Source organism: Herpailurus yagouaroundi, unplaced genomic scaffold (assembly GCF_014898765.1).
Source record: "Herpailurus yagouaroundi ecotype Mexico unplaced genomic scaffold, PumYag 139, whole genome shotgun sequence".
Taxonomy (NCBI): Eukaryota; Metazoa; Chordata; class Mammalia; order Carnivora; family Felidae; genus Herpailurus; species Herpailurus yagouaroundi.
Genome location: NW_024412394.1, coordinates 79,351,806 through 79,373,450, shown reverse-complemented (window position 1 = coordinate 79,373,450; position 21,645 = coordinate 79,351,806). Strand labels below are relative to the sequence as shown.

Here is a 21,645-nt window from a genome sequence, read left to right as displayed (position 1 = left end):
CCCGCGTCAGGCTCTGTGCTGACAGCTCAGAGCCTGGAGCCTGCTTTGGATTCTGTGTCTCCCTCTCTTTCTCTGCCCCTCCCCCACTCATGCTCTGTCTCTCTCTGTCTCAGAAATAAACATTAAAAAAAATTAAAAAAAAAAAAGAAACATGTTATAAATTAGAATGCAGGGGCACCTGGGTGGCTCAGTTGGTTAAGTGTTGGACTTCAGCTCCAGTCATCATCTCACCATTGTGAGTTCAAGCCCTGCATGGGGCTCTGCACAGACAGTGCAGAGTGGGCTTTGTATCCTGTCTCCTTCTCTCTGCCCCACCACCACTCATGCATGTGCTCTCTCAAAATAAATAAATAAACTTTTTAAAAAATTGTTAAAAAGAAGTAGAATGCAAAATTTATACTTACTTGTAAGATGAATATAAAATTTCATTGAAACTTTGCACTTTTCTATGGAGCACTTAAGTTATACCCTAGATTTCTGGGAATTTTTTGGTGGAAAAGAGGGAGAACAATTTGACCACAGCATAACAGAGTAGGACCATCATTTCCTCCATTCTGGATAAGACACTGCTATTGATACAACTTAAAAATACACTACTTTTGTTTGACAAGCACTTCACAATACCAATTCATATTGAATTGCCATAAACCAAAAATTTTTAAACCAATTCTACAAATAACCATTTTTTCACTGTCTGGTTTCTTTTAAAAATGCATGCCACTCTTATATTTATCCTCATCTAAACAACCTGTCAAAATAATTTTTGACTCATAGAGTACCACACTGATTATATGACTCCCTACTCAAAAACTTTCAAGAATGCAAATTAGCTACAAATTTAAGTCCAAAGTTTTCATGCCAGCATATAAAATTCTTCACCACAGGGACGCCTGGGTGCCTCAGTCAGTTAAGCATACAATTTCTGCTCAGGTCATGCTCTCTCGGCCTGTGGGGTCGAGCCCCGAGTCGGGCTCTGTGCTGACAGCTCAGAGCCTGGAGCCTGCTTCAGATTCTGTGTCTCCCTCTCTCTCTGCCCCTCTTCTGCTCACGCTGTATCTGTCTCTGTCTCTCTCCCTCTCAAAAATAAACATTAAAAAAAAATTAAAATTCTTCACTACAGCTCCAATGTATCTTTCTACCCAGTCCCTAAAATTCTTTTTTAATTTTTTTTTTTTAATTTTATTTGACAGGGAGAGAAAGAGAGAGCACAAACAAGGGAAAAGGAGTGAGAGAGAGAGCGAGAGAGGCAGAGAGACAGAGACAGAGACAGAAAATCTTAAGCAGGCTCTGCGCTCAGCACAGAGCCTGACTCAGGGCTTTCAGGGCTCGATCCCACAACCCTGGGATTGTGACCTGAGCCGAAATCAAGAGTCAGATAATTAACCAACTGAGCCACCCAGGCAACCCTCAATTTTGTTTTTTTAAAGTTCCATATATGCAAAGGATTTTATAATTAATGGTGGAAATATAGGTAGAGCCTATTTTCTTCTTAATATAATTCTGAAACTTCTTGATTTTTCACTGCAATGTAAATTATCTCAGAAACACTTCAAAAATTTTAAAGTTAAAACTTAGTGGTATTTTAAGTGGCAAATATTACGGGCTCTGGAAATAAAATATAGAATAACTCATTACAGTGTAACAAGGCAGAGTTGACAAAAAAGATAAGATTGAGTAAGAATCTGTGATTCTTGGTGAAGAATTTACAATAGCAAGCACACATGGTTCTTGAAAAAACTGAATTCTACATTTGAATGTTGCTAATATTTAAAGCAATGTATTTTAATGGATTGGGTATGTTTTTCTTTTGCTTTCTCATTTCTCAAGTCAATGATTACCACAGGGTGCAGCAAAATTAGAATGTACTCTTTTGGTAAAATGGAAAATTATCTGTTTCATACCCTTGAGATCTGAAAGTTTATCTAACCAAAAACTATTTTACGGGTTACTTTACATATGAAGGGAAAATGCTGTTTTTTTAAAAATTTGCAATAGTATACAAACTGTATAACATCATTACATCAATATAAAAATATAACCTTACAAACATACAAAAATTGGAAGATACTCAGTATTGAATATTAAAACTAATATTAAAAAATCTTTAAATGTTCTTGTGTGATGGCTTTATGATAAAAATATCTGAAAGAAGTTGACAAAGTAAACCTTTAACAATATTTCTGTAAGACAGTTTGAGATATTTTCAGATAAAGCCTAAATTGTTGTTATTATACAAAATCCTTATTTCATTAATAAAATCCATATTTCAAGTGGATCATACTGAGATAAAACAACAAAGTAAAGAAGTGAACCCTTTGACTAATAAGACCAATAACCATTATTGATAAATAATTTAAAAGTTTTCAACAAATTAGGATAATTTAAGATACTTTATTTAAAGTGTTGGTAAAAATAAACATCTATGAGTAAAAAAGTGCTTTGTTTCTCCCCATTCTCCCCATTTTGCAGTTAAACTGGAAAAGTTTATATGTCCTTTTAAAGCATTCAAACTAGAACCCAAAACATGGACTCCTCAGAGTTGGAACAACTTATGCTGGGTTTTACTTGAAGCTTAATACTTTTTGGCAAAACTCCACAGACATCTCAGGGAACTGACCCAGATCTACCCTGTGAGGAAAACATGTCTCACATCCCCTGACAAACTGTTCCCACTCCTCCTTGAGGCAAACAAATAAAAATTATACCCCCCATGTTGTAGACTGGTCCCATTTCTGCACTGTCAAATCCAAGTGGTACAAATTAATGGAAAACCCGAAATGACCTGGTTTAAACCAAACCTAGTTCAGTGGGTATATGACTTGGACTATTTCAGGATACAGTGGGTGCATTGCCCAAGTGAACACATTGCTTTTTTTGTAACCATCTTTACAACTAATATTGAGCACAGGGCATGTGTCATGCTCAGCAGCGACTGTTCAGAATGTCCAATTCGAGGGGCACCTGGCTGGCTCAGTCAGTGGAGCATGTGACTCTTGAACTCAGGGTCAGGAGTTCAAGTCTCACATTGGGTATAGAGCTTAGATCAAAACAACAACAACACAAATAAATAAATAAGACAAAACAAAACAACAACAACATTAAAAAGCTAACAGGTGGCTAATTTAAGAGGATGAAAAATGAATAAATATATTAATGAATAAATAAATGTTTAAAAAAAAAAAAGAATGTCCAATATGAGTGAATGAGCTGAGTATTTCGAGTTAGAATGGTAAGCTGTGAATTTAAGCCCCAGTCAAACCCGGCATTTGATCTCAAATCTGCTACTTTCTATGAAATGACTTTGAAAAGATATTCTCTTCACCTACTTATTTAGAAAATAGAGCCATAAGACCAACTCCACAGATTGGAGAATAAATGTAATATGTGAAAGCACCTAGTCTGGGCCTGGTATGTTGTTCAGTAAATAGTTAAGTTTCCATTCGTTTAACATGTATGCTCATTTCCACGTGAAGAAAAAATTAACATGGTCCCTTCGAAAAATTTTAAGCCTCTGTTACGTATTGAAAAATACATTATACGTTGAAGTTCTCTACATTTGCCCTAATCCCATTTCCTCCTTTGGAAATCAGCTCCATAAACTACCTTTTCTATGCCTTCGGCCTCTCCCACACTAATCACTTCTTCATGGCATCGAAAGAGAGAATCAAGACCTCTCCTTGAAACAGTAACTAAAAATTAATTTGACCCTATGTCCTGACTCCCACTACCCACCCACCTTCTTCTCCCATTTTTTGGTTACAGTCATAGGATGGGCACTCAACACTGGCTGATCCCATTCCCTTACTTTCCATTTTTCACCCAATAAAATCTGGCCTCCACCTCCCAATCATAAAACTATTACTCTGACTGGTAGGCTACTTGTCAAATAAAAAATCCTTTCAGCCCTTTTCCTACAAGGTCATCTCATGACTATGACCTATTGATCACACCACACATTTTGACGCGCTACATACCCTTGTTGCTATGACAATGCCCTTTCCAGCTTCTCTTTTTTGGGCTCTCAGGAGAATTCACTTCCTAGGCTTCCATTTTATCCCACTTCCCTTCTCATTCTACGTGCTTGCCATAGAAGTCTCATCATTATAGTTAACTTCCTGTATGCATCCTGAGCTTGTTAAAAAACAGCCTCTTGGATATCTTCAACTCTGATTCCTCTTTTACTCATCATCTTTCCCCCATACCCACTATATTAGTTTCCTAGGGCTGCCACAACAAATTGCCACAAACCAAGTGCCTTAAAACAGTATGAATTTACTCCCACACAGTTTGGGAGGTCAGCAATCCAAAGTCAAGGTGTCAGTAGGGTTGGTTCTTTCTTGGGGATTCAGAAAGAGAATCTGTTCCATAGATCTCTCCTAGCTTCTGGTGGTTGCTGGCAAATCTTGGAATTCCTTGCATCTGCATAACTCCAGTCTCTGCCTCTATGTTTGTCTTCCTCCGTGTCTCTGCATCTTTTTTTTTTTTTCTTATAAGGATAGTAATTGTATTGGGTTAGGGGACCACCCTAGTCCATATTAACCAATTACAACTGCAATGACCCACTTTCTAAATAAGGTCACATTCTGAAAATCCAAGAAGTACATGAATTTTGAGGAGACATTATCCAACCCAGTAAATCTGCCAAATTTGCCCTCATTCTTATATTGCCTCAAACCTCAAGTCAAGACTCTGAGAAGCACTCTTTACTCCCACCTCTTTCTAACTTCATATCCCACTTGTCAAACCTGATCATCTTCAGCTTCTAATATTTCTAGACCACAAATACTCTTGTTCATCTCTAATTTGTCATCCCTAATCCCCAATTTACTCTTTAACATCTCTTTCTGGGGCTACTACACTAGGTGTCCAACCTCCCTCAAATCCAAACTTGTCAGAGTTACAAGAGTATATATAAATACATACATACAATTTCATGGCATATTAGAAAGATGTAGAGCTGCTTTTTATTTTTTGTTACTGCTTCTTTACTGCAATTCACACAATCATGATGTGTGATGTAGGAACACATCAGGGATGTAGGAACTAAAAGAAAGAGTAGTTTCTGTGGAAGCTCTGGACTCTATAACATCTTCTTTTGGCTTGGTGGATTCTTTATAAACCTTTAGCACGTGGAAAATCTATCATATCTACAATCTAGCTTTTTATTAGATTTCAAGGCCTCTTTGGGAAAGACAGACAAGAGGGGCTTATTTCAGTGTTTTGAAATTTAATAGTATTCCTTGGCTCCAGAGACTCCACAAGAGAAGTACTTATTCTCATTTTTTAAATAAACAAGCATAATAAACTAATGTAATTACATGAGTTATAAGCCATCCTTAGTTATGTGCATGCATGTGCATGCACACGTGCACACACGCATACACAGATTTTTAAAAATAGTGTTTTCTTCTGAGACATATTAGCCCAGCCCATAAAGATTAGAAATAAAGCCTTTTATAGTAATTTAAGTAGACGCATGCTTGGGAAGACTGCTCAACTCTTCCCTGTCTTCCATGGTTTTATTCCTGAAACTATCACACTGGATATCAGTTTCCTCCTTTATTCCACCTCAAAAGTGAAAGTCTTAGAGTTAACCATGGTGATTTCCATATTCCCAAGTGGGGATTCTTTTTCATCAACATAGTAGATTTTAGAGCTTAAGGAAGTAGAGACTATGGGAAGGGAGAATTTAAGAAATAGAAGAAAAAATTTAGCTCCATTTCTTTTGCCTATAAATGCTGCAAACAAGTTCGAGCCATCTTGGCCCCAGACTATGTAATCTCAAAGTGCCTTCATTTTCCTTGACCCTCTTTCCAGTCTGAGAAATCTCATTCTAACTGATCCAGGATTCCAGGTGAGATTACCTCTTCCTGTTCAGGAATACAGTATAGCGAATCCAAATTATTTTATTCTTAGACAACTCTGAACTTCTTTTGCAACTAAATACCCAACTCTTGGACACCATCATATTTTAGAAGTAGAAGTGTCTGGAGGACACAAATCCACTCTGATTTATAAAGCCCACAGCCTGCACCGTACCCGGGCATAAAACTGGTCTTGCCATTGAGAACTGGAATAAAGAGTATATCTCACTTGAGTGAAGAGTAGACTATTTGAGTTCTCAAAATCAGTTGTATATCCAATAAAACAACAGCAACAACAACAACATAACCACTTTTGGTATGTTCAGATTCTTAACCTGGAGTTCTTTTTATGTAATGTCACCAACTGATCATAACATAAAAAGTACATACAGCGTATTAACATAAAAATTTCTGAGACCAACAAGATTCAGAAAAGCACTGTACTAATGGCAGAAGTTTTAAAATATGAATACAGGAGCTCTAGATTTATTCTCAATATGTGATTTTTATACACATCATAAATATGCAATCATAAGCCTTAGATCTCCACATCTAAGAATAGAGTATGTTTAATTATTATTTAAAAGAATTATGTGGCATCATGGTTAAGGAAGCTTATTTTATCATGGGATTTTAGGGTTTTTATATTCAGAAAAATTATTTTTTAACTCAATTAAAATCTTGTATTGAAGGAATGGAAAACCACTGAATTTACTATCAGCCCATTAAGGTCTGAGTCTCATCAACATTTTGAAACACAATTTTCAAATTGCTTTCTTTCTCATTTTCAATGGACATAGAAGGAAATTCAGTCTTTATTAAGCTTGATTTACTCTCATTAAGCATTAAAAAAAGAAATTGGGGAGAGGTATGAATAGGCAGAAAACAGAGGATTTTTAGGGCAACGAAAATACTCTGCATGATATTACAATAATGGATGCCTGTCATTACACATTTGCCCAAACAATGTGCATAGAATGTAAAAGAGTGAATCCTAGGTTAACTATGGACTTTGAATGATTACAATATGTCAGTGTAGGTTTATCCATTGTAATAAATGCACCAGTCCTGTGGACGATTTTGATAATGGGGGAGGCTATACATGTGTGAAGGCACCGGTTATATGGGAAATCTCTGTACTTTCCTTTCAATTTTACTTTGAATCTAAAACTGTTGCAAAAAAAATTGTCTTTAAAAATATTTTATTTCTGAGAAATACTACTTTTTTTCAAAATTATCTGAGCTCTAAATTCGAAAGAAATAAAAGTATTTCCTCTCCCAACCTTCTCTCTACATATATGTATCAAATCATATATGATCCAGTAAGAAACATTTATGTCTCCAGAATTTTCGACTTTTTGTAAATATAAAACTTCTACCTAAAAATCCCTCTATAATGCTCTTTAAAAGTTAGACATAAGTTTATCATACAACTCAGCAATTCCACTGATGAATATCTACCTATGAGAAATGAAAACATAGGTACCTACTAAGACTTGCATGAAAATGTCCTTAGCATCATGATTCATAATAGCCTCAAACTGAAAACAACACAAATGTCCATTCACTAATGCAGAGAGACAGAATGTGGTATATCCATACAATGGAAAAAAAGAAATGAAATACTGATACATGCTACAACATAGATGAATCTCAAAAACATTATGCAACGTAAAAGAAGCCATAAACAAAAGACCACATATCGGATGATTCCACTTATAAGAAATGTCCAGAAAAGACAAATCTATAGAAACTGTAAAGAGATTTGTGGTTGGGAGTGAGAACAGAGACTAACCATAAATGGACATGAGGAATCTTTTGGGGGTGATGAAAGTGTTATAAAAACTGAGTTATGATAATGTTTTTACAACTTGGTAAATTTTCCTTAAAAATCACTGAAAGGGGTAAATTTCTAAAAATCTAAATTTCTAGTTTAAAATTGACTAAAGAAGAGAAAAATTGTCTAACACAAATGGTATGTGACACATTTTTAAATTTCCTGCATAAGTATTCCATTAGCCTTGGATATTTTGTTGTAGAAAGATGTGGCAGACTAAAGTCAATTACTTAAGACTCCCCCCCCAAAAAAATCATACTTTGGTTCAAAATGGAATCATTTTATCTTCTGAAGCGTCTTTTTAGAAAATGAACGCTTTTGAGTAGTATCTACAGAGGGGCATTCAAGTATGGATCATATCAGTAGGAAACAAAAAAGGTTTTCAAAATGTTGGCCTAACCAACCTCGATCCACAATCTACCCCATTACAGGACTTTCTGTGAGCTTTATGACCATCAGATCTCATTTTAACAACCCAAATTCTGAGCTTTCTGAATATTAAATCTCAGAAGGATTTTTTTTTAATGTGTAGAAACGCCGATATGAAGAAAGGCATCTTGTGAAGAGACAAAGTGGAGAGACAGATTTTGAATCTACATGTACATAAAGATGTAATGCTCACAGTAATTCTTACCCAATTCTTTTTCAGTATACAAACCGTTGTGTTTTTACTTTTTGATTTTTTTCTAAGTGGATATTTAAGTGGTCTCCGGGCTCAGATTTCTACTTTCTGTCCTGCACAGACTCCGACTAGTAATAACTGAGGGTTTTTTTTTTTTTTTTTGGAGGGGGTAGTGTGGGGTGAGGTGGGGGCTGGAGGGTTAAGTGTGTTTCCCTTTTACCCCGCTCATGCTAAACGTTTTCCAAAGGAACCGAGTTCAGTTGCGCTCCCTGGGATGAATTCTACGAAGATGGGACTGGAGGGTCAGTCTCAGCCTTATTCTGCAGGGAGCCAGCTGAGGAAGACGGGCCATCTCCCCCAGAAGACACTTTCAGGTGCTTCCCCAAGGGATTACAGCAGCGGCAAGCAGGACCCACGCCCTCCATCTCCTAAGCCCCTGCGAACTCCCGGGCAGGAGTCCTAGGCTCGGGGAAACCTCCGGATCATCCGGTCTAATCAGTCCCGTATTTTGTCAAAGAATGAACGGAGACTAGTGAGGTGAGATGAGGTGAGTTGGCTAAAGCCACAGAGCCTGACGCTGGCAGAGCGGGTTAGAACTCGCGTCTCTCTGCTTTTCGGGTGGCCGCCAGCAGCTGCCTGGGGCTGGGAACGCGCAGCCCAAGGAGAACGACGTGGCATTGCCGGCGAGAGAGGCTAAGGGCTCAACAACTCAGGACAGGAGGTCACTAATGTCCACCTTCAGGGCAGACTCGGCAAAAAACACGTAACCAAACCTCCCAGGTTATGCCTGTTGACCTAAGCTCCCCCTTGCACCCAGACAGTACCTCAGTTTGCATACTAATGATGTGGCCGCTCTAGCACACCGGGCACCTGCTTTGAATTCCCCCGTGCCTGTGCAGACTGAGCGGAAAATGGGAAAGTTGCACTTACCACATCTTCCCTCACTCAGTCTCCCCCGACTCCCCAAGTCCTTTCCCTCCCTCCTTCGCACCAGCCACGCTCACGCCCGCTATCCCTCCACCTGGTACGTACCAGCCGCGCGCAGAGCTCCGCGCTGAGCCTGGGCCAGGTGTCCTCGCGCTCGGGTTCGCCCAGCCTCCCTGTGGCCGAGAGCTGCGACGCGGGCTCCAGCTCCCTGCCGCCTTTCCCGTCCACTGCGATGCGGACGCCTCTGAGCTGCTGGGCTGGGGCGCAGCCAGAAGGTGGCAGTGACTCGGGGGCGGAGGGAGCGACAGGCTGGACCCGCCCCCGGCGCAGAGCGCGCCCCCCCCCCCCCCCCCCGCCACGCACACACCCTCCTCGGTATCCGCGTGCAGTGGAGCTCTGGGCGCCGTGAGGCTCGCGCGGAAGAGCGACAGTGGCTCTTCCCGGTTGGCGCCCCGCGCAGGACTCTCCTGCAAGCGTGTTAACAAAACTCGTCAGTGATCACAGAACCTCTGTTCTACCCTCCTAAACTCGTCAGTGATCAGAGAACCTCTGTTCTACCCTCCTGCCAATCTGTCCTCCTGGGTGATTGCTCAGGTTGTGTTAAGAATTCGCTTGATGTGAGTGCAGGAATTTCGCCACTCTCCCAGTTCCCAGACGCTACAACTTGTCGGTTCGACCCATCGTGTGCGCCCGGGGGATGTATTCTCCAAGAGTCCTAAGGTTGCGTTTTGATCTACTCGTGACTGTTTGGAGAAGGTAGGAATGTGCATAGTTTTCTTATCTGCACCCAGAATCTGGGTCTTCTTGTTTATTAGCAGATTATTTTAACAGATTGGGAAGGAACATGCAATGCCAACAACTTTTAGGCAAAGAAAAATAGATAACAATGCCATATCCAGTTTCGTTTTCAGGTTCTCACAAGGAAAATTAGGTCCTTATTAGGGTTTCATTGTGTCCTTTGAAAGCCATGTTACCTGGAGCCTGCTTCGGATTCTGTGTCTCCCTCTCTCTCTAACCCTCCCCCGCTCATGCTCTGTCTCTGTCTCAAAAATAAAATAAAACATTAAAAAAAAATTTTTTTTTTAAAAAGAAAGCCATATTAAATGGATGACAATAGTGCTGAAAAAATTAAGATACGATTCTCTGGTTTGTCCTCATTAAAGTCCTGAGATCGCCTCTGTTTTCCTGAAAGTCGTTTTTAGTGCTTAAAATCTTAATACCAATATTCGCATTGGCATTCTGCTCTGGCTCCCTAACCAAGGCCTATGATACCTGCTTCACTAATGACTACTTCTAAATTCCCTTTTTAGGCAAAGGCTATGTGAGATACAAAATTATAATCAGTCAAATATTTGATTTAAAATACCAACTAATGGTGCTACAATCAGGCCCTTTAAGTTACTTAATATTCTTACCCCCACAATGTAGTAATAATCATCACTATTTTCATTTAACAAACCGAGGTCCAGCGAGGTTAGATAAGGTTTGAATAAAGTGAAATAGCTAAGACTGCAAATCAGTTTTTGAACTTAGGTTTTTCTGCCTTTAAGGTTGATCAACTTTTCTAAACTTAAGATCTGTTAATAAAGCTTATGATTTTTCTAAATGTCGATCCTGTAGTATGTTTTATCTTCTAAGAACATAGTTACTTGTGTGGTTGTTCAAATATTAATTAAAGGAATTGAGATTGATATTTTTAGTGTAACTTCAAAACTTATTGACATTATCAAAATTATTTGTATACCAAATATATTATAAATATTATTATTAAGGCAAATTATTCTGAGTCCTATTCATTTGAGATAGCCTATAATACAGAATGATACTAAAATGTTTAAATATTTGAGTTATACTATGATGATCGGATTTTTATGATTCTGCAACTATATATATACCTTTTACTCACAAAATTTGTTTTGTTAGCCTTGTATTTTGGGTTAAATTTGATAATATTATTAGTCTTTACTGATACACTTTTAAATTACATATTTGAAATAATCAGAATCACTTGAATGTATGTCCATGAACACTCTATCTTCAGTAGCTAGAGTAGCACAAAACAAGTGCTTAAAAGCAGTTTTTTAATGAAAAAATGTAATTTCACTTCCTTCAATTAAGACAAAATAATGACTTAAGAAACCACTGTAGAATGCTTTTGTCTACTTAGAATAGGAAGATTTTTGATAGTCTCTCACTTCTATAGGAAAGTAAGGGAGATGATGCCATCAGGTAAACAGCCTAAAGGTTTGCAGTAACTGTTGCTAAGAATGGTAGAGAGAACCTGACCATAAATCCAAAGAAGTACTTCTGAGTCCAGGAACTGGTGGTGGTAGTAGTTGCACACGGTTGTGTGAATTTTTGTAAAATGTATGATTCTAAATGCAGAAAGTTTAATCAACTGTGGGGCTTTACCAAGTGGTCTGATGGAAAAACTAGGAGAAAACTTGGCTGCCATTACTAAGAGAGCAGGTGAAGGACAGAGCCATGAGATTAATGTAATACTACATAGGAGAATAGGTGGAGACATAAAAAAAAGGAGAGAAAAAGAAGTTAAGGAGCTACAGATATAAATCAAATGAGGGAGAGAGAAAAATAAGCTATAGTCAAGGTGGGATAGGTTTCTTGAAAGTTCTAATAGTAGTGATGACATGGTTTATGGAAGAAAAGTGGGTGAGGTTGGCTGACATAGAATGAAGATGAAGAAATTGGAGACTAAGGTACTGGAAAGGCCTTTCACAAGGACACTGAAGCCACCAACAAATAAGAGAAGCCATGAGAGTGAGTCATATACCAAAGATTTCCATGAATGTGGTGGGATGATCTGAAGCCAAGTGGATGACTGTGCAGAGTTGGGGCAGAAGGTACATATACAGGAAGCAAGGGGCTAAACAGATCAAGGGCTGATATAAGAGGTGGTCCACTGTTCAAAATCAATACTGGGGAGCTACAAGGATATCAATGCTGCCTTCCATGGCTCTAGGAAGTTAAACAATAAGCATTTTATCCTGAGGAAAGAAGATCTATGGGAAACTATTCTCAGAAGAAAGTTGATTTTCACATAAAGCAAGAAAATGGATAAAGCATAGTGTGAAGAAGTTACCAAGGTAGTGGAATTTATCAGTATTGAACAAAGACTCTGCAAGGTCAGGGTGGATATATTTAGGAGGCAGAGCTGGCCTCACAAGTATCCAGCCTGTGAGTAGCACAGGGCTCTATTCTAAAAAGGCCCTGGGGCACCTGGGTGGCTCAGTCAGTTAAGCATCTGACTCTTGGTTTCGGCTCAAGTCGTGATCTCACAGTTTGTGGGTTCGAGTCCCAAGTCAGGCTCTTCATTGCCAGAATCTCTGCTTGGGATTCTTTCTCTTGTCCTCCCTCTCTTCCCCTTCCCTGGGGGATCTCTATTTCAAAATAAATAAATAAACATTAAAAAGAAGAAGAAGAAGGAGGAGGAGGAGGAGGAGAAGAAGAAGAAGAAGAAGAAGAAGAAGAAGAAGAAGAAGAAGAAGAAGAAGAAGAAGAAGAAAAAAGAGAAGACATCTCCATGGTTCCCTTACAACTCTTCTGTTCTTGTCTTGAAATTCCTAGTTTTAAAGTGACCCCACATTTTCATTTTGCAATGGTTCCCCCAAATTATGCAGCCAGTCCTGTTTGGGGGAAGTGAAGAAATTGGAGTACAGAGAAGGAAGAAGCAGTACAATCCCTCTGAGAATTAAAGTATGGGAGAGACTGAATCAGGAGGTGGTATTGTGAGGGGAAGTCAAGAATGGTGGAGGAAGCTGTGTAGTTGTAGGGTTTCAAGTGACATCCACTTGGGCTCTCTTCAGGGCCAGGCCAGCTGAGATGTGGGCAGGAGAGGCACACAGCAGTCCCCATCAGACTGCTCCATGTTTCCAGAAGCTAGTTTCCTAGGGCTGCTATAACATATCTCTGCAAACTTGGTGACTTGAACCAGCAGAATTTTATTTTCTCACAGTTGTGGAAGCCAAAGTTTGAAATCAAGGTGTTGGCAGGGCAGTGCTCCCTCTGAAGGCTCTAGGGGAGACCCCTTTTTGCCTCCTTAGCTCTTAGTGGCTATAGGTGATCATTGGTGCTCCTTGGCTTGTAGCTGCATAACTTCAATCTCTATCTCCACCTTCAAGAATATTCTCTGTTTTTCTTCTCTGTGGTCTTCACTTTTCTCTTATGAAATACTTTACCTGGTTAATCCAGAATAATCTCATCTGGAGCTCCTGATCTTAGTTACGTCTTCAAAGACCCTTTTTCCAAATAAGGTTACATTCACAAGTACTGGGGTTAGGACTTAGACATATCTTTTTGGAGACTAGCATTCAGTCTACTACAGTGAGGTTGGCTGAGGCCATACGAATAGCCAGTCTGGATGACACTGGCAGCTGATAGCTTTTCAGGTCTATTTAGAAAACCAGGATATCTATAATAATGTGAAGCTTATCAATGTTTCTAAAGCTTTCCAACCATGAAATTTAATACATATGAAACCAAAAGATTAAAATTGCCTAGAGAGACTTTACATCCCCAGGAGTGACTATCTGTCCTTGGGGACAAAATGCACTGAGGAGAGGAGTCCTGTACCTGGGACAGTGTCCCATCTGGTTATAGAGAATTGAGCAAATGGAATCTTCCACTCCTCCTCTTCAGCCATCTTCCATTCTGGAGGACATATGTGGTTCCCTGGTACTAAAAGAGAGTCTACAGGATGACCACATCTCTCCCTGAAAATACAAGATTTAGAAAGATTGGAGGAATGACCTTGTGAATCTGTATCAGATGCTGAACTAGCTTTCCAAATCATGACTTATAAAGAACAATCTTAAAAAATCCTAAAGAAGGAAGAAAGGGGCGCCTGGGTGGCTCAGTCAGTTAAGCATCTGGCTTTGGCTCAGGTCATCATCTTGCAGTTTGTGAGTTCAAGCCCCGCATCGGGCTCTGTGCTGACAGCTCACAGCCTGGAGTCTGCTTCAGATTCTGTGTCTCCCTCTCTCTGTTCCATCTCCACCCTCTCTCTCTTTCAAAAATAAATAAACATTAAAAAAAATTTTTTTAATAAAAAAAGTAAAAAAATTTAAAAAACTAAAAAAAGAAGGAAGAAAGAAATGTTGAAACCATTCTGTGCCAACCTCATCCTCTTCCTCCAAACAACAGGCACTCTGAGAAATGGTTGAGTAGCTACCAAAGTCCAATGGAGCTCCCCTTAAATACAGTCACACTCTTCTGCTTATAATAGAACAGAAGCCATAAATTCCTTCAAATGTTCCACCTATTTTTTCTGGATGATGACAGTGAGAAGGTCCCATGTTGTGCCAGTGGGGGCTGCAACATAACTGGGCCAAGATCTGCAGATCAGAGGAGCAGCCATCTTTGAGTGACCTTGAAGGAAGTTGCCTTGAGACCAAGTTTGGATGACATAGTGGCCTTTGGCAGAAGGGAAGCCTGAGTTGGCCAGTGGTGACTCTGCTTCTGTGGTGTGGAAGAAAAGATATCATCACAGACCCACATCATCAAGGTTGGTGAATCCATTCATCTGAGGCTATAGAGTGAGAGGTAGAGCGAAGAGGAAGAGGATGCTCTCCTTTTAGAATTTAAAATAGAAATATTCTAACAAAGTATTCCAAATTATCATTACATTCATACGTTTCTCCTGCTTCTAGTCAATGGGGCATCATTTCACAGAGTAGCAGAGTATATGAAAAAAAACAAACAAACATTAAAAAAAAAAAAAAAAAAACCACTGAAAACAGGAAACCTTGTGCTCTGATCCCAAGTAGTAAGGCCATTAATTGTGAATATTCTCGCTAAAGTCAGTTTTCTCTGAAGGGAAAGAGAAGCTATAAGATCAAAAGATTGTCCTGCTCTAAAACTCTATAAACTGAATTGGCTTTCTTATTCAATCCAAACTCTTCAGCCCAGTGAGAACACCTTACCCACCCATCTCCATCTCACTTCAATTCTTATCATTTCCCAACCAAATCCTTTTCCAGATAAGCTAGTCAACTTGCCAGTCCCTGTGACTGGCTTCTGCAGTCCAACATTCGTAATTGGTGTAGGTGATATGCTTATTTTCACTACTTTCTACTCCTAAACAATGTTATTTAATTTCCCCAAACTCCTGTTCACAAATAATCTACTTATGAAGACCTAGTGGTGAATTTTTTCCATCTCTGATCAATTTGTTCAAACATATGTCATGTGTTTGGGGAGTATAGCAATGTTAAATTAAAAGAAAACTAGTATTTTCTTAAGCTCTTGGCATGCCCTTAAAATACTTTCATCTGTATTAAGTCTCCTAATTAAACTGTAAGCACAAAGTTCTTATATTCCATAATAGAATATATGGAATTTTCCAACTTCTTCCAGTAAATAAACAATGTTTTAGAAACAATAAAAATAAAATTCCTAACCATGGAGCCATTCACTGGTACAGGACTGAAACATTCTTGGCCCAGAGTAGGCATTCAATAAATATTTTTATGTAAATATATAAGTAAGTCAATCGACCCTTTTCTATTCAACCATAATTTTATACACACACACACACACACACACACACACACAAACACATATGAAAACACCAACTATTCTTCTTCAATAGGATGACCTTTCACCAGTATGTGATAATTTATTTGTTCAAATTAGTTTTATTTTTAGCAGCATATTTAAGAAATAGTTAAAACATTTTAATATACGTTTATATGTATTGCTTTTGTGTACAGATTCATAAAATCAGAGATGAGATCTTTAAGATTAGATGATCATCATAATTAAAAAATTAATAACTTCTAACCCAGGGGATCTCAGTGTCTCTAGAATTTTCTCTCTGTCCCTGTTTTTAAGTAAGTTCTCCACCCACCATAGGGCTTGAACTCACCATCATGAGATCAAGAGTCACATACTCTACTGATTGGCCGAGCCAGGTGCCTCTGGGATTTTCTATTATATTAGAAAACTTACATTTTTATCAGATGTCCAATAACATTTACATGATACTTATTATATTATTCACAGTAAATATTATGTATTATGGTCCTGAATTACTCATTAACTGTAGGTAACTATATTGAATCCTAAGTTATCTTAAAAAATGAGTTGGGTCTTTTTTGATTTGAGGCAAATTCTAATGTAACTCAAGTATCGCTCATGGAAGTTAGGATGGGTAGAGTCATCTAAAAAGGGAAGCTTCTGAGATGTTCCTGGGGCATGGACTTGAATGCCATCTCAAAAAAATCTCCTTGGAAATTGAGAATTTACACTTAACTCAATTGCAACCTCCCCCCCACCTTTCTAAAAGTTTCCTTATACTGTACAGGAGTTAGAAAAGCTGTAAAAATTAACATTATCCCATAAATCTAAGGCAAATATGATATTGTGATTTATAAGAAATAATATATTTTGGTCATTCAGATGAATGGCAACCAAAATATATTTCTCATAGTCCTCCATGGTTTCTGGTTCACAGCTCCTAAAACCTTTGGAGTGATAAGTGATAAAACCTTTCCTGTGATAAGGGTGATAAAGGTATCTTATCTTCTGTTATGTTAATGAGGTGACTTTTGGGAAGCTCTCAGGTAACCTAAGGACAGTGAGCTGATAGCCAGGAGAACCAACCATGTCATTTTTTTAAATTTTCACTTCCAGTTTGTTTGTTTGTTTGTTTTTAATATAAATAATTTATCGTCAAATTGGCTTCCATACAGCACCCAGTGCTCATCCCAACAAGTGTCCTCCTCAATGCCCATCACCCATTTTCCACTCTCCCCCAGCCCCCATCAACCCTGTTTGTTCTCTGTATTTAAGAGTCTCTTATAGTTTGCCTTCCTCCCTCTCTGTTTGTAAGTTTTTTTTCTCCTTCCCTACCCCCATGGTCTACTGTTAAGTTTCTCAAGATCCACCTATGAGTGAAAACATATGGTATCTGTCTTTCTCTGACTGACTTATTTCACTTAGCATAACACCCTCAAGTTCCATCCACGTTGCTGCAAATGGCATGATTTCATTGTTTCTCATTGCTAAGTGGTATTCCATTGTATATATAAACCACATCTTCTTTATCCATTCATCAGTTGATGGACACGTAGGCTCTTTCCATAATTTGGCTATTGTTGAAAGTGCTGCTATAAACATTGGGGTACATGTGCCCCTATGCATCAGCACTCCTGTATCCCTTGGGTAAATTCCTAGCACTTCCTGGGTCATAGGGTAGTTCTATTTTTTGAGGAACCTCCACACTATTTTCCAGAGAGGCTGCACCAGTTTGCATTCCCACCAACAGTGCTAGAAAGTTCCCATTTCACCAGCGTCTATAGTTTCCTGAGTTGTTCATTTTAGCCACTCTGACCGGTGTGAGGTGGTACCTCAGTGTGGCTTTGATTTCTATTTCCCTGATGATGAGTGACATTGAGCATTTTTAATGTGTCTGTTGGCCATCTGGATGTCTTCTCTGGAAAAGTGTCTATTCATGTTTTCTGCCCATTTCTGGGTTATTTGTTTCTCGGGTGTGGAGTTTGGTGAGTTTTTTATAGATTTTGGATACGAGCCCTTTATCCCACGTGTCATTTGCAAATGTCTTTTCCCATTCCCTTGGTTGCCTTTTGGCTTTGTTGACTGTTTCCTTTGCAATGCAAAAGCTTTTTATCTTGATGTCCCAATAGTTCATTTTTGCTTTTAATTCCCTTGCCTTTGGAAATATGTCAGGTAAGAAATTGCTATGGCTGAGGTCAAAGAGGTTGTTGCCTGCTTTCTCCTTGAGGATTTTGATGGCTTCCTGTCTCACATTCAGGTCTTTCATCCATTTTGAGTTTATTTTTGTGTATGGTGTAAGAAAGTGGTCTAGTTTCATTCTTTTGCATGCTGCTATCCAGTTCTCCCAGCACCATTTGTTAAAGAGACTGTCTTTTTTCTATTGGATACTCCATAAAATACCTAGGAATAAATCTAACCAAAGATGTAAAAGATCTGTATGCTGAAAACTATAGAAAGCTTATGAAGGAAATTGAAGAAGACATAAAGAAATGGAAAAATGTTCCATGCTCATGGATTGGAAGAATAAATATTGTTAAAATGTCAATACTACCCAAAGCAATCTACACATTCAATGCAATTCCAATCAAAATTGCACCAGCATTCTTCTCAAAGCTAGAACAAACAATCCTGAAATTTGTATGGAACCACAAAAGACCCCAAATAGCCAAAGCAATATTGAAGAAGAAAACCAAAGCAGGAAGCATCACAATCCCAGACTATAGCCTCTACTACAAAGCTGTAATCATCAAGACAGTCTTATTTTGGCACCGACCATTGTCATTTGAGGGTTGTAAGTTTCAGTTTCCCAGACTTCCAGGGAAGGATAGGACTTGGAGTTTGAATCAGCCAATGCCAATGACTTAAGTCAGTCATGACTGTGCACTGAAACCTCCATAAAAACCCAAAAGGACAGGGTTGGGAAAACTTCCAGGTTGGTGAACACCCAGAGGTGCCTGGAGAGGTCAGGGAAGCTCCTCATGCTTTCCCCATACCTCATCCTATAATATCTCTGCATCTGGTTGTTGATTCATATCCTTTATCCTATCTGTAATAAACTGCTAAACGTGTTTCCCTGAGTTCTGTGAGTCACTCTGGAAAATTAAAAGAACCTACGGAGGAGGTCATTGGAACCTCCATTCCAGAAGTACAGGTAACAGCCTGGGGTTTGCAACTATCTGAAGTAAGGGGTGGAGAATAATCTTGTAAGACTGAGCCCTTAACCTGTGGAATGTGATACTATCTTCAGGTAGATAGTGTCAGAATTGTGTTGAAATCTTGGACACCCTACTGGTGTCCTAGAATTGCTTGGTGTGGGGGTGGGAGACACCCTCCCCACATTGAAATTGGGTCCAGAAACCCTAAAGGAGAAAATAACAACAAAAAATCGTATGCTTTCATTTAAAATATCTGAACAATTGAAATATACTCTTTAGCATTAACATTTGTCTGGGTTTCTTGGATTAGATGCATCTTATCCATGATTCTCCTTTTTAGTTGCAGCCCTAGACAAAATTTTAACGTAAGTAAAGCCTGTTGCCTTTCTGCATCTTTTTCATCTTCTCCTTTCCAGCTATTTAAGTTCTCCTGTGAGCCATGAGTGGGTTTATAAACACATTGACCCTCTCAGTAGGTTTTTGTGCAACACTCTTTGAAGTCAGCAGTGAACTAGAGCAGAGCAATTGACATTGCAGAAGAGAACTTTAGAGAAATAGTATAATATCAGAGAATGAATAATTTATTTCCAAAGATTAGAGTCTAAGCACCACTCTAATACCTATAAGGAGACATCTTCCTTTACAAATGAGACCCTAACATTACCAATTAATAGATATGCGTACAATAAATCTTTTCCCCAACCTTGTATTAATTTTCTAAAAAAGAGGGGTGCCTGTGTGGCACAGTCAGCTAAGTGTCTTACTTCAGCTCAGGTCATGATCTCATGGTTTCGTTTTTGGGTTCAAGCCCTGTATGGGACTCTGCACTGACAGTTCAGTGGAGCCTAAAGCCTGCTTCGGATTCTCTGTCTCCCTCTCTCTCTGTCCCTCCCCTGCTTGTGCACACACGCATGCTCACTGTCTCTCTCTCTCTCTCTCTCTCTCAAAAATAAATAAATATTTTTATAAAAAGAAAAAAATAAGAACAAAATTTGTTCCTTGGAAGGAACAAGGACTGACTGCAATCTATCACCTTGAGAATTTACCAGACAAGGCCCATATTTTCCTAACCTTTTCCAAACTATTTAACGAAGATTCCCTTTCTTAAGTAATAAGGAAAATTTTGATATAGATTACTAGGTTGACAGGGTTTTTTTCCCAATACTTTTTTAAAGTTGCCCTACTTTGTCCTGTGTACAAAATGTGTTTTTAATTCTGTTCTTAGGATTTTCTCTTTGCCAGTGATTTTAAGTCTTTTTCCTCTCTGTGTTTTATTTTGAGTAGTTCTTTTTGCTGTTTTACTCTGTAGTGTTTAATCTACTGTGAATCCTATACAAGTGTCCATTTCATCTCGGATGCTATATTTTGCATCTCTAGAACTTTGATCTAGATGTTGACTTTACCCACCTTCCATGCCTCTACTTAGTGTGCTCCATCTTTCCTCTACATGGGATATAGCTACAATAATTTTTATAATGTCATTACATACTAAGTCAATTGTCTGTGTCAATTTCGGATTGTTTCTATTGATGGTTTTTTCTGTTCACTTTAGGTCACATTTCCCTTCTTCTTTACACGTGTGGTAATGTCTTATTAGTTGCCAGACATCGTGATTTTGCCTTGTTGGGTGGGTGATGGATAATTTTGCATTCCTATAGAATTTTTGAACTTTGTTCTTGACCATAATTAAGTTACTTGGGAAGAGTTTATCCTTTTGAGACTTTCAATTAAGTTTTATGAGATAGGATTAAAGAGAATTCATTAGCCTAGGGCTTATTTTGCTCCACTGTGAGGTAAGAATTTTTTGAGTACTCAAACTAATGTGTCTTGAATAATGACTGAAATTCTAGGTGCAGGAACGTGAACTACTCTCAACTCTGAGCTTTGGTGATTGGTCTTTGTGTTCCTTCAGGTGGTTCTTGTTTCCTTACCTGCATAAACTGATTTGTATCCAAATGAAGACCTGAGGGTATCTTCTGGAGATTTCAAGAGTTCTTTCTCTGTGACGTTCTCTCTGTGCAGAGACTCTGCCCTGCAATCTCTAAAGATGTTCTGACTCCCCACATGACCAGTTTCATCTTTTCAACTCTGAGAGATGACCAGACTTAGCCTGGGTTCCTCCTCCCTGAACTAATACTGGGAAATTCTCTTCAGACACTGAGCTGAGGCAATCATAGTGTTTACTGCATTTGTTTCATCTTTTTCAGGGATCACTATCCTGTGCTGCCTTATGTTTAGTATCTGAAAACATTGCCCCATATATTTTGCCTGCTTTTATAGTTGTTTCAGGCAGGAGGGTGAATCTAGCCCCCATTACCTCATCTTTACTAGAAGCAGAAGTCCATTTAGTAATTTGTTTTTGCTTTTTAGGTTTAGTGTTTGCTTTGTTTTTTCATGTAAATCCTTTCTACAAAAACACTTAGTAAGAGTTCACTGCACAAAATGGACTTTTTATAAATGTTTTAGATTGGATGAAGTAAATCTTAAAAAGAAAGGAGAAATTCTGTTCACTTACATGTTGCTCAGAGACAAATTCATTGGGAGAATTTAGTGAAAGACTCAAATCTAAGATGACAGTTCTATTCTCAGCTCTGTTAATGACAACTTCTCTGGCCTTAACTTTTATGCCTATGTTTTCCCATAAAATGGTAATGGATGTTGACACTCCTCTTTAAAATTAAGAACAGTTTTTCTACATTATATGGA

At 38.6% G+C, this 21,645-nt stretch overlaps 1 protein-coding gene and 1 long non-coding RNA gene across 5 annotated transcripts in view; one reads left to right on the top strand and one right to left on the bottom strand.

The window, feature by feature from the left end:
- The window catches only part of PKIB (cAMP-dependent protein kinase inhibitor beta), a 155,363-nt gene that overhangs the window by 93,344 nt on the left and 40,374 nt on the right, over window positions 1-21,645 (bottom strand). For 2 of the 4 annotated variants that reach the window (XM_040474527.1, XM_040474529.1), the window contains exon 1: window positions 9,356-9,460. The exons of the other annotated variants lie outside the window; for them this stretch is intronic. The gene's annotated coding sequence lies outside the window, so the exon portion shown is untranslated. Of the gene's footprint in view, window positions 1-9,355; window positions 9,461-21,645 lie in introns of those variants that run through there. 4 annotated transcript variants of the gene reach the window in all.
- On the top strand, window positions 9,781-15,816 carry LOC121029993 (uncharacterized). Its single transcript, XR_005790017.1, has 2 exons — window positions 9,781-10,006; window positions 14,549-15,816. It is a non-coding gene; the product is annotated as an uncharacterized LOC121029993 (long non-coding RNA).